Here is a 13,106-nt window from a genome sequence, read left to right as displayed (position 1 = left end):
CAAAGTGATCACCCCGTAGTTCAAACGGGCCACATCTAAAGAGTTGTTATGGAAAGCATCAAACAATCTCATCAGATCATTTTTAACAAACTCCCAACAGTGTTTATAGAATTCAGCAGGAATATTATCTGGGCCTGGGGCTTTATTGCTTTCCATAGAAAACAATGCCTTCTTCACCTCCTCCTCCGTGAACTTTCTAGTACTAAAATCATTATCCTCCACATTGATTTTTTTCCCTTATAGACCAAGTACTAGGGTCCAGGTGAAACATGTTCCCATTAGGAGGACCAAACAACTCCTTATAAAAGTCAGTTGCATGTCTCAACAGGTTTTCAGTCCCCTCAATTACCACATCCCCATTAACAAAAGAATGGATTGTATTTTTCCTCTTTCTACCATTAGCCACTCTATGAAAAAAGGCTGTGTTTTGATCCCCTTTTAACAACCATCTCTCATTAGACCGCTGGAGCAAAAATAGTTCATCATTATTAAGGATCTCATTATATTCAGCACACAACAAAGTTCTCTTTTCATATATGCCAGGATCCAAAGGGCCCATCTCCTCCATCTTCTCAATCTCTTCTAATTCTCTCCTAATCTCATCTTTTCTCTTCCTACTATGACCAAACTTTTTTGATCCCCAACCTTTAAAATATTTCTTAATGCGCTTCAATTTTATATTAAGAATATCAATAGGATCATCTGCCCTGACATTTTGTTCCCAGATGCTCTTAGCTTTAGGGAAAACTCTTCATTCTTAAGCCAGGAAAGTTCAAATCTAAATTCCCTATTCACGGGAGCACACCTCTCATCCGCCCCCGTCGATAATAACAAGGGTTATGATCAGACACCTCCCGGACCAGTTTGCGAACCGAAACCAAAGGATACAGATCTTCCCAGCTAAAGCTCATTAAAACCCTGTCCAACTTCTCCAAAGTAGGATGACGTTGTTTATTAGTCCACGTATACTCCCCCCATATCAACCTCTCTTAGGCCTAAAGAATGAATAACATCATTAAACTTGGCATCAAACTTGAGATTACCATGTCTCTTATTCTTATCCTGCATCCCTCTAATGATATTAAAATCCCCCCCCCAATAATGTAGGGGACATCAACATTACGACAGGTAACAAGCATTTCCTCCAGGAATTCATCTTTACGATCATCATGCGCTGCTCCATAAACAACAATTAACACCCACCCACATTTTTTTTCACATCGAACACATGAGCCTGCACCATAAAGTTCCCCATCTTCCAGGAAACCAACTCCAGGCTCTCTTTTTTAATCCCACAAAGGATACCCCCCGATCTCCCCACAGAAGGTAAAAAATTCCATGCAAAGTAACCACCAGGATCCATTCTACTTAAGTATTTAGCAGCAAACTCCTTTTTCTTGGTTTCTTGAATACCAACAAAGTCGAGAGAGTGATATTTAATAATGTCTTCAAAACAGGAGGCCGTCCATTTCCTACCTGCCCCCCTACAATTCCAAAAGACCCCTTTCATATAATTCCTATTGAATTTTTTCTCTCTTTGGGGCCCCTATTAGGAATCACAATAGGAGCACCCACTTTCTTAGCCAAGGATGATTCAGTTTTCTGGCTTCTAGTAACATGTCTAGCTATCACAAAGGTTTTTTAATTTTATTCTTTTTCCTAGACCGCACAAGCGTAAAATCATCCTCTTCAATATTACCCTCCTCCATCCAACTCAAATCTAGCGGAGTAACTACACCATTAGCATTAATCAGTGTCATATTACTCATATTCTCCTCACCCTCCACTATACCCTCTCTCTCCGCCTTAGAGTTATTATTCCTAAATTTCTCCAACTCCCTAATAACATTGATATTAACAAAGTCATTATCAGGAATAATAACCCCCATCTTAGAAGCAGCTAACACCATGTTTTGATTAGACAAAGCATCAAAAGAATTATGAGAATGTAATATACCTTCCACATTCCTTTTCTTGACAGCAGCAACAGCCTTCAACTGTACATCATCCATCTTGCTCCGCACATTACGGAGACTGAATCTCAAATTTTCCTCAGTAGCCAGGGGAGGAGTAGGAATCACCTCCACTTCCACAGCAGTGTCAGGAGATTCCACCATATATTCCACCTTTCCAGCATCAAATTCTCCCCTCTCAGCATCCACAGATACCACCTGAGGGGTAATTCTCACCACATCAGCAAAGGATTTTTATCACTTTCAGGAGATATCATTTTTTTATTTATATCACCTCCAGAACATTTAGTACTTACATGTTTCTCTTCTTCCATAAACTCCATAGCCATAGAATCAATCAACAAAGAGGTATGCAAGGAAACATCAGATTCTATGCTCTCTTGAGATTCTTGGATTTGCTCTTTTTTCCCTAGTCTGCTCATTATCATTTTTCCCCTCCACAGCCCCCCTCGGACTTTCATCAATTCTAGGTTTCTTATTTTTATTAGTATCCACATCATCATTTTTTTCCTTATCATTGCTTTTACCAAAACTAAGGAGAAATTCACCCCGATTAGGATCTCTCACCAGAACCTGGTCAACCTCAAAGTAAAAATCATAAAAGTGCTCCCCTAGAATAGCCTCAGCTACAGAAGGGATCTCATCCACATTTCTACACCCAACCTTCACCCTAGCGAAAGCAGGACGGTGTAAAGTTGCACTATCAATCTCCAAGGGAACACCCACCAAGGAAGCAACATAAGCCATATTTCTCTCACTTATTTTATCCAGAGGAACATTACTAACCTTAACCCAGGCCACTTCCATCACCCCCTTAGACCCAACAGCTGAAGACCATTTAGTCACATTAATAATAGCACCACTAGTCTTGAGCACAATGCGACCCACATAACAGATTTGAGCTACAGCCCTAGGGTTAGGAAATATCACTACAAAGACACTCGGGTCAATAGCATGAGCCGAGCATCGCCATCCTGTGGCTAAATAGTCATTGAGATCAAGCTCCATCTGTCTAGTAGATGTCCCCCCCTCCACTATACTCACAACTATGTTATTTGATCTCTCCTTCATCAGATTAGTCGAACATGAGTCATGTATGTAGTAAAAACCCTGCCCCCTCGATTGAAACGCACACATAGATGCAACACAACTCCAGGGTAAGAACTCACAGCAAACAGATGCAAGGTGACCTAATCGACCACATCTTTCACAAAAAGCTTGTGCACAGAACGCAGGAACATGCTCACGAGATTTGCAGATAAGGCATGGATCATGAACATTGGAAGGAGTCACCTGATTCGCTTTGGGCCCTTGATTCGACGCAGAGGAGTGGGGATCTGGGGATCCGCTCCCTCACCCGCAGATCCAGAGTATCCTTGGCTCTTGGGCACCCAGACCCCACTCTCCACCGCCTGCTTCCCCATCGCAGCCTCATCCCATCGCGAGGTGTCGTCAGATCCGGAGGCGACATTGGAGGTAGATGAGTTGTTGTTCCGTCGTCCCGCTTCCAGGAGAACTTCCGGTCTCCACCACGGCCACCGCCCCGTCCAGGAGCAGGACCGGGATTGCGAGCCCCACGACCAGGCTCCCCCCGTCGATCGCCACAGAAGCCTCGACCCCCATCCCCCATCGAAGGAGGAGACGCAGTCACCGCCGCGAAGGAACGCGGATCTCCTCCAACCTTCCCTCTCCATCAACCGAAGGAATCACTCGCTCTCGATCTAGGGTTTCTCGTCTGCGCCGACCAAAAGTGGGAAAATGCTTCCTCTAGGTCAAGTCGCGGCGCGATGGGGGCATTTATACTTCCATCCGAGGCCAAACGTACGCTCCGATCCCCTCCCACGTGTCGCCCATCCGCCATTGGCGCACTGTTGGGGGCAGGACCCGCACCGGCCCCACCTGTCGGACCAACACCCCCACCCACCGTTCCCCACCTCGAGCCCGACGCTGCATCCACGGTCGCCCTCACCGGAGCCCCAATCTCCGGCAGCCGGTCCCGAATCCTCGCAAAATAGCAGGGGAATGCCACCATGTCGCCAATATCTAGGGTTTCCCCTTCCCGAAGGCATCGCGCATCAATAGTAACCCCTGTCGCATCCCTCAGAACTAACACGAGAGCCTCCCGTCGGAGGAGCAGCTCGCCATCAGCGAACCGGAGCTGCCGCGAGCCGATATCGGCGGCGAAGGAGACGTGCCATCTCATGTCGCCTATCTCGCTCGGTTTGCTCGAGCTCGCCATCCCTCTGACGGTGGTGTTCCTCATATCCAGTATATGACTCATGCTCGACCTTTCGGTCTCTTGTGTTTCGAGGCCATGTCTGTACATGCTAGGCTCATCAAGTTTGACCCGAGTGATCCGCGTGTGCAACTGTTTCGCACCCGTTGTATGTGAACGTTGAGTCTATCACACTCGATCATCACGTGGTGTCTTGAAACGATGTACTATTGCAACGGTGCACAGTCGGGGAGAACACACTTTTTATCTTGAAATTGTAGTGAGGGATCACCTTATAATGTTGCCGTCGTCCTAAGAAAAATAAGGTGAATAAAAGGATTAACATCACATGCAAATCATAAGTGACATGATATGGCCATGAACTTGTGCTTCTTGATCTCTATCACCAAAGCACCGACATGATATCCATCGTCACCGACACCGCACGATGATCTCCATCATCGTGCTGCCATCAAGGTTGTCGCGCTATCTATGTTGTTAGTACTAAAGCTACAACCTAGCGATATAGCAAGAGCATTTGCAAGTGCAAAATAAATTTAAATACAACCCTATGACTCATACCGGTTGTCGTAGCATCGACGTGCAAGTCGACATTTAACTATTACAACATGATCATCTCATACATCCAATATATCATATCATGTCTTTGGCCATATCACATCACATGCATACCGTGCAAAAACAAGTTAGATGTCCTCTAATTTGTTGTTGCAAATTTTTACGTGGCTGCTATGGGTATCTAGTATGATCACATCTTACTTACGCAAAGCCACAACGGTGATATGCAAATTTCTATTTAACCTTCTCCAAGGACCGCCTCGGTCAAATCCAATTCAACTAAATTTGAATAAACAGAAACCCGCCAGTCATCTTTATGCAACAAGTTGCATGCCAGTCGATGAAACCGGTCTCTCGTAAGCGTACGAGTAAAGTTGGTCTGGGACGCTTCAATCCAACAATACCGCTGAATTAAGAAAGGACTAAGGAGGGCATCAAATTCAACATCAACACCCACAAACTCTTTTGTGTTCTACTTGAGATATCATCTATGCATGAACCTAGCTCATGATGCCACTATTGGGGAACGTCGAATGGGAATCTACATACCTTGTAGATCACTGAGCGGAAGCATATATAACGTGGTTGATGTAGTGGAACATCTTCGCGATCCAAATCGCAGCCCGTCGCGTGATCTCATCACGATCCGTCCTGCGATCTCATCACGATCCATCCCGATCTAGTGCCGAACAGAAGGCACCTCCGCGTTCAGCACACGTACAGCTCGATGACGATCACAGCCTACTTGATCCAGCAAGAGGGGCGGAGAGGTAGATGAGTTCTCCAGCATGACGGCGTGGTGGTGGTGGTGGTGGAACTATTCCGACAAGGCTTCGCCTAAGCACCGTCGAACTAGAGAGAATGAGCTACGATCTAGACAGAGGGCATCACCTGGCTGATTTGTTGTGTCTCAAAACCGTCAAAACCTCTAGTATATATAGGAGGAGGGGGAGGAGGCATCCTTGTCGCCTACTCCAAGGAGAAGGGGTCGGCCGAACCAAGGAAGAGTCCACCTTCCCTCAAGGGAGGTGGACTACTTTGGGACAACTCCTCCTTCCCTTCCTTTTAAAGGGTTTTAGCCTTTTATCTCCACTCCCAACTGCATGGGCCTTTGAGAGAGGCTTCGACCATCCCACCAGGGGCTAGTCCACCTCCTCTCACAGCCAATAAGGCTCTTGGGTCGTCACACCTCTCCCGGTGGTCCCCCGGCACCCTCCCGGCACTCCCGGTACACTACCGATGAGTCCAAAACCTTTCCGGTGACCAAAACATGACTTCCTATATATCAATATTTACCCCTGGACCATTCCGGAGCTCCTCGTGATGTCTTAGATCTCATCCGGGACTCCAAACAACCTCCGGTCACCAACACGTATAACTCAACTATACTGAAACGTCACCGAACCTTAAGTGTGCAGACCCTGCGGGTTCGAGAACTATGCAGACATGACCCGAGACATTCTCCGGTCAATAACCAATAGCGGGACCTGGATGCCTATATTGGCTCCTACATATTCTACGAAGATCTTTATCGGTTGAACCTCTATGTCTAGGATTCAGTTAATCCTGTATGTTGTTCCCTTTGTCCTTCGGTATGTTACTTTACCGAGATTCGATCGTTGGTATCTCCTTACGTAGTTCAATATCGTTACCGACAAGTCTCTTTACTCGTTCCGTAATACAAGATCCCGTGGCTAACTCCTTAGTCAAATTGCTTGCAAGGCTTTTTATAATGTTGTATTACCGAGTGGGCCCCGAGATACCTCTCCGTCATACGGAGTGACAAATCTCAGTCTCGATTCACGCCAACCCAACACAAACCTTGAGAGATACCCGTAGAGCACCTTTATAGTCACCCAATTATGTTGCGATGTTTGATACACACAAGGTATTCCTCCGGTGTCCGGGAGTTGCATGATCTCATGGTCATAAGAACAGATACATTGACATGCAGAAAACAGTAGCAATAAACTGACACGATCATATGCTACGTTCATTGTTTGGGTCTTGTCCATCACATCATTCTTCTAATGATGTGACCCCGCTATCAAGTGACCACACTTGTCTATGGCTAGGAAACCTTAACCATCTTTGATCAACGAGCTAGTCAACTAGAGGATTACTAGGGACAATGTTTTGTCTATGTATCTACACATGTATTTCAGTTTACAATCAATACAATTATATCATGGATAATAAATGATTATCATGAATAAGGAAATATAATAATCACCAATTTATTATTGCCTCTAGGGCATATGTCCAACAACGTGAAGGCGTTAAAATTCAGCTTGTTGATTAGCTTTACATCTTGCACCAACGCATAGTATTCCTTCGGAACATATACATCAGAGATTGATGCAATTACAGTTCCTAACAGAACTAGAACCGTCATCCGGACGAAGTCATCGTTGCTGGATTTATCCCTCACAAATTTTCAATCAAATCATCAATCATTATGTTACGAGTTTTTCTGTCCACAAACTGAATGGGTATTTTTTATTGAATTCATTCCATCAGTGTTAAGAATACCAAAAACATCAACACCTTCATTCGTGAAGCCAAATATAGCAAACACATCGTCCGGCCTCAGTGAAATAAGACCTTTACTGCCTAATGGTTCTTCTATCATGCATTTCTCATTATTTGGATTATAACCTTTTATCATAAAATGCAACAAAAAATCTCTCACTTTGATGGACAGTATAAGCAACATTTCTTATAAATTCCTTGAATAAAATGTAAAATGTTGTCCAGTTGTAAGCCTCTCGACGAGGCTAAGCCACTTCTCTATTGAACATGTGATCACACGTTGATGTCCATACTGCATTATTATTTTTGGTAAACCTATATTAATTTTTTTTTCTAATTACTACAAACAGTACTTTTCCAAAAAAACATACATAAATGACCTGAATTCGTCGGCGATGACCGACCACGCGTGGGCGACGGGCCACCGATGGGAACGGCGATGGAGACTCCTCGCGGGGCGGACGACGGCCTATTGTGGGCTCGCCGACAGTGGAGACTCCTCGCGGGTATGGCCGTGCGTGTAGGACGAGTGGCGCGGCGCAGGGCGATCACATGGCAGCGCATGGGTGATCACCGGGGGGGGGGGGTGCGGGCGATGATGAGCGATCACGTGGCGGCGTAACTCATGTGTGATATGGGCGTAGGGTTTCTGCTTGTCGCCCCACTATGCCCATGTAGGCCGACATGCATGGCGGATTTGGGCGATCTATCGAGGCACAACATGGGCCGCCAAAAGGCCCTAGTCTTGTCTTTTTTACACAATGTTTTATAAATCTTTTATCAGTATTTGCTTTACTTTTCAATTTCAAACTTCACAAAACAGTCTCAATTTTTTTGTGCAAGTAGCAGCATCCGTGTTAAGCATCGGTGCCAAGTTTGAAAGACGTCTAAGGTTCGATGAATTTTTTAGGGTTTTATCATTGAAAATGGCCGAAATACTACCGGACCTGAAGCAACGTGCGTTCGGTGTCGGATTTCTTTCATATTACGCGTGGGGTGCTCCCGTGACCATGCCCACCTCCTCCCAAAAGTGGGGTAAATTTTATGATTGTAAGCACGTACTTCATGTACAAACTTCGCGTGATACACACACCGATAGGTCTCCTTGTCCATAGATTCGTTTTCAAACTTGACGAAACGGTCCCAATTTTTTTGTACAAGTAGCAGCATCTGTGTTAAGCATCTGTGCCAAGTTTGAAAGACGTCTGACGTTCAATGATTTTTCTAAGTTTTTATCCTAAAAAATGACCGAAATACTGCCCGGATGTGACGCAACGTTCGTTCGGTGTCGGATTTCATTCATATTTCGCATGGGGTGTTCTCGTGACCATGCTCACGTCCTCACAAAAGTTGGGTAAATTTCATGATTGTACGCACGTACTTCATGTACATACTTAAGTGTTACATACACACCGATAAGTCTCCTTGTGCATAGATTCATTTTCAAACTTCACGAAATGGTACCAATTTTTTGTGCAAGTAGCAGCATCCGTGCCAAGTTTGAAAGACGTGTGACGTTCGATGAATTTTCTAGGATTTTATCATCGAAAATGGCTGAAATACTGCTCGGATGTGACGCAACGTACGTTCGATGTCGGATTTCATTCATATTTTGTGTGGGGTGTTCCAGTGAGCATGCCCACCTCCTCGCAAAAGTTCATTAATGATGGATTTGTGTTCTATGCTAACAAGCTATGCATTCGAGCTAGCTCTTCATTCATCTTTTCTTGTTGTAGGAGGCGCATGGAGGAGGATTAATGGGGCATTTTAACGTGAAGAAGACTTGCTACATAATTCTTTTAGCCAAAGGTGAGATGTGATGTTGAACATTTTATTGTTCGTTGCACTACATGTCGAAAAGCTAAGTCGTGACTCAATCCTCATGGTTTATATGTGTCTTTTCCTGTACCTACGTTCTATGGGAGGATATATCTACGAACTTTCTTTTAGGTTTACTTCAAACAAAGAAGGGGAGGGATAGCATGTTTGTTGTCATGGATAGATTTTGAAAATGGCACACTTTATACCATGTCATATAAACGATGATGCTACTAATGTTGTTGAATTCTTCTTTTGTGAAGTTGTTTGCTTGCATGAAGTGCAAATACAATTGTTTCAGATTGTGATACTGAATTTCTTAGCCACTTTTGAAGATGTTTAAGGGCTAAGTTGAAGAGTAAGCTAGTTTTTCGTACTACACATCACCCCTAATTGATGAACAAACTGAAGAATGTGGAAATAATGTTTGCCTCATACTAAATTGTCTTATAATGGTTTGTTGCATCCTACTACTAAGATGCGTCATTTTGAAATTGTGCATGGTTTCCTACCTCATGCACCTATTGACTTGTTGCCTATTCCATCTTCACACAAAGTTAACTTTGATGCTAAACAACACGCTGAATTGATCTTTAAAATGCATGATTTAAACAAGAAAAACATTGAGCATATGAATGCTAAATACAAACTTATTATAGATAAGGGTAGAAAACATGTTGCCTTTGCACCTAAAGATCTTGTTTGTTTACATTTACGCAAAGATAGGTTTCCTCATTTTGTGCAAGACAAAACTAATTCCCCGTGTTGATGGTCCTTCTAAGGTGTTAGAGAAAATAAATGATAATGCATACAAACTTGATCTGCCTCTAGATTTTGGTGTTAGTCCCACTTTTAATATTGCAGATTTGAAGCCTTATTGGGGTGAGGAATATGAGCTTCCGTCGAGGATGACTTCAATTCAAGAAGGGGATGATGACGAGGGAATCACTACCATCGTTACACCAACAACCGTGCTGCTACACATATTGGTCAAATTACTAGAGCTCCTGCACGATAAATAAAATACCACGTACTTCCATTTCTTTGTAATGATTCTAATTTTCATGAGAATACGATGCTTCCTAAATTAGATACATTTGTGTTGCTTACAAATGAAGGGCCTAGCATGAAGAAGAAGGATGAACACTGGAGCATGGTCAATCATGAAGAAGGCATCCCTGAAGGGAACAAGAACGGAGTTTGTAGTGGAGATTTCACCACTCTAAAGCCACCATGATTACATACAAGAAGATGGACAATATGCCCTTTCTTAAATTTCATCCTTAGCTTTATTTAGGTGTAACACCACCTTATTATTGGGTCACGACCTACATCTTATTAGGCCGTTTTAGAGTGTGTATTGCAGAGGAAACGACTAAGGAGGTGTTTTAGTCCCATCTAGCCAAGGGTGGACGAAATCGCCTCTCTTTTCCCTTATAAATACAACTCTTAAGGCATCATTTAGACTTTTTAGATTAATGTTCTCCATAGTTACAACTCATCCCCTTCGTTTGTGTTGAACAACTAGACCAAGACGTCACAGAACCCCACTTTCATCAATAAACTTTATAAAAGCACACTGACCCATGTATTGGTTGTTTTTCTGGAGAGTTACTTGAACTCTATCATAGATGCTCACATTATACAACTCGGGAGTCGATAAAAGGGAAGATGCTAGTTTATATTCTTGGGGTCGACCAATGGTATTGCGTTATCAATGGATGGTTTGTTCATGGAGTTTGACACAATGGCAACAGTGGGAGTGATTTTAAGGGGAGATGACGGATCAGTTATTTTTGTTGCATACCAGTTCCTGTTCTACTACATCGAGGCTTTAGAGGTGAAGATAGATGCATTCTAGAGGTGGAGACAAATGCGCTAATGATCGGTATGGCTCTTGCTAGTGAGCATACCGAGGTGCCAGTGATGGTACAATCTGACTCTTTGACTGCTCTTTCATGCCTCAAGGGATCAGGTTTGGACCGCTCTATGTACGATAATTCAGTAGCCGAGATTAATTCCCTTATGGTTGGTAGAGAGTTTATTTCACAGAAATTACATAGGTCTGAGAATACGGTTGCAGATTGTGTGACAAGGTATAGTCAATTTAAAAATGCCATGGTTGTGTGGCTTGACACAGGCCCAATATATTACAGATCTTCTATCACAGTGAAACAAATTATTATTGAACTCGCACAAAAAGATTCATATGTATACAAGATAATGTACTAACCAAGTGAAAATAACAAATGAAATCGTTTTGCACAAGGCTATAGTGTGTTGCATATGAATTCACATTTTTCAAAACTTAGAGCCAACTTATACCCCTTTGTTTCATAATGTAGCGTATATAGATTCTTTGAAAAATCAAAAATCACAACTCTGACCAAATTTATGGGAAAAACATTTAGATCTAGAATTCCCAACATATATCATTAGATTCATCATAGACAGGGTCGGGTCGACCAAATTAGGGGCCGTGTGCCAAACTCTGAAATAAGCCGACCACTAGAGGAAGAACGTCTAGCGAAGAGACGCAGTGCAGCACATGACCAAGTCATCATCCACCGGCACGCTACAAGCACCTCCAAATAACGCAGTTGTCAATCAAGGGACTTTTGTTATAACATTTCGTAAAAAACACATCAATATTATATTTGAAATATTTTTAGAAAACGCTTCAAATAATCTTTTAATGACGATTTCATCAAAATATGTCAAAAACTTCAATATTAGAGCAATGAGGGAAAACATAATAAATATTTTTCATACTTAGGATTTTTTTATTATGCCGCAAATAATTAGAAAATAGCTCGAAAAGAATGCTAGATATGGTATTAAACTTCTCCAAACACCAGCAAAACGTGGCATCTTTATATACTCGTGATAGTATTTATATGGCTATTCCGTCAGGTACTTTATAGTATTGATTATTGAGACCATCAGCTGGCCGCGCTGTAATCATTGTTGCTGTAATACGTGGCTGATCCTTCTTTAGCCTTGAGTAGTGATCAGGTCAATTACACTGAATTAGTCTATGTGTCGTGCACTGAACTGACAAACTGCTATAAAAAGTTCAAGCCTCGAAAAATCAGAGGCCATGCGGCCGGTACTGTTGCACATGTGGTTGGCCCAGCCCTGATCATAGAGTGTAGTTTCATATTTTCTATATTAGGTACTATATATATAAATAATTTTTTTACAAACTCAGTCCAAGTTTATAAACTTTGACTTTGCAAAAATCTATGCACACTATATTATGAATAAGAAGAGTACTCCCTCCGTCCCAAAATAACTGTCCTTGATCCAGTATAAAATTTATACTAATCTAGTACAAATTTTACGACACTTATTTTGGAATACTAATCTAGTACAAATTTTACGACACTTATTTTGGAACAGAGGGAGTACTAAATAACGAAATACAAATATCATAATAACCATAATCCCGAGTCCCTATAATCCTCTAATGAAATTTTTAAAAAACCTTATCTTTACCTAATAATAAAGAGGGGATCACTTCTGTTGGAAAACCCGCCGCCGCCTGTTTTGCAAGAAAGTCCCTGATGTTTTGGGCATTCAACGCGCAATCCTCAGAATAAGTCAGCTCGAACCGGTACGACCGCGAGAAAAGAAAGAAAATCAGCCCCCGCACGACAAGTCTCCCAATCCCCATCTCCACCTCCTGCCACGCCCCTCATATCGCGCCGCCGTGCGCCAACACCGCCCAACCAGCCGGCGCGCCTACCCTTACCCGACCGGCTACACGCTGAAGATGCTCGAGCGTACCTTGTGGATCGGTTCAACGCAACAGCTCGAGCAGTTGGAGCAGCACGGCTGCTCGATGAAGAACGATGGCGGCGGCGGCGGTTGGAGCTTGCAGGGGCCGGATCCGTATGTGGCAGGGGTTAGGGAGACTGATCTGAAGGCGGGCTACGAGGCAGGGGTCGCCGGTGATGATGAGGAAGGCCGGAGCGAGGGATCCGGCA

Source organism: Hordeum vulgare, chromosome 6H (assembly GCF_904849725.1).
Source record: "Hordeum vulgare subsp. vulgare chromosome 6H, MorexV3_pseudomolecules_assembly, whole genome shotgun sequence".
Lineage (NCBI taxonomy): Eukaryota > Viridiplantae > Streptophyta > Magnoliopsida > Poales > Poaceae > Hordeum > Hordeum vulgare.
This window is presented reverse-complemented; position numbering follows the sequence as displayed.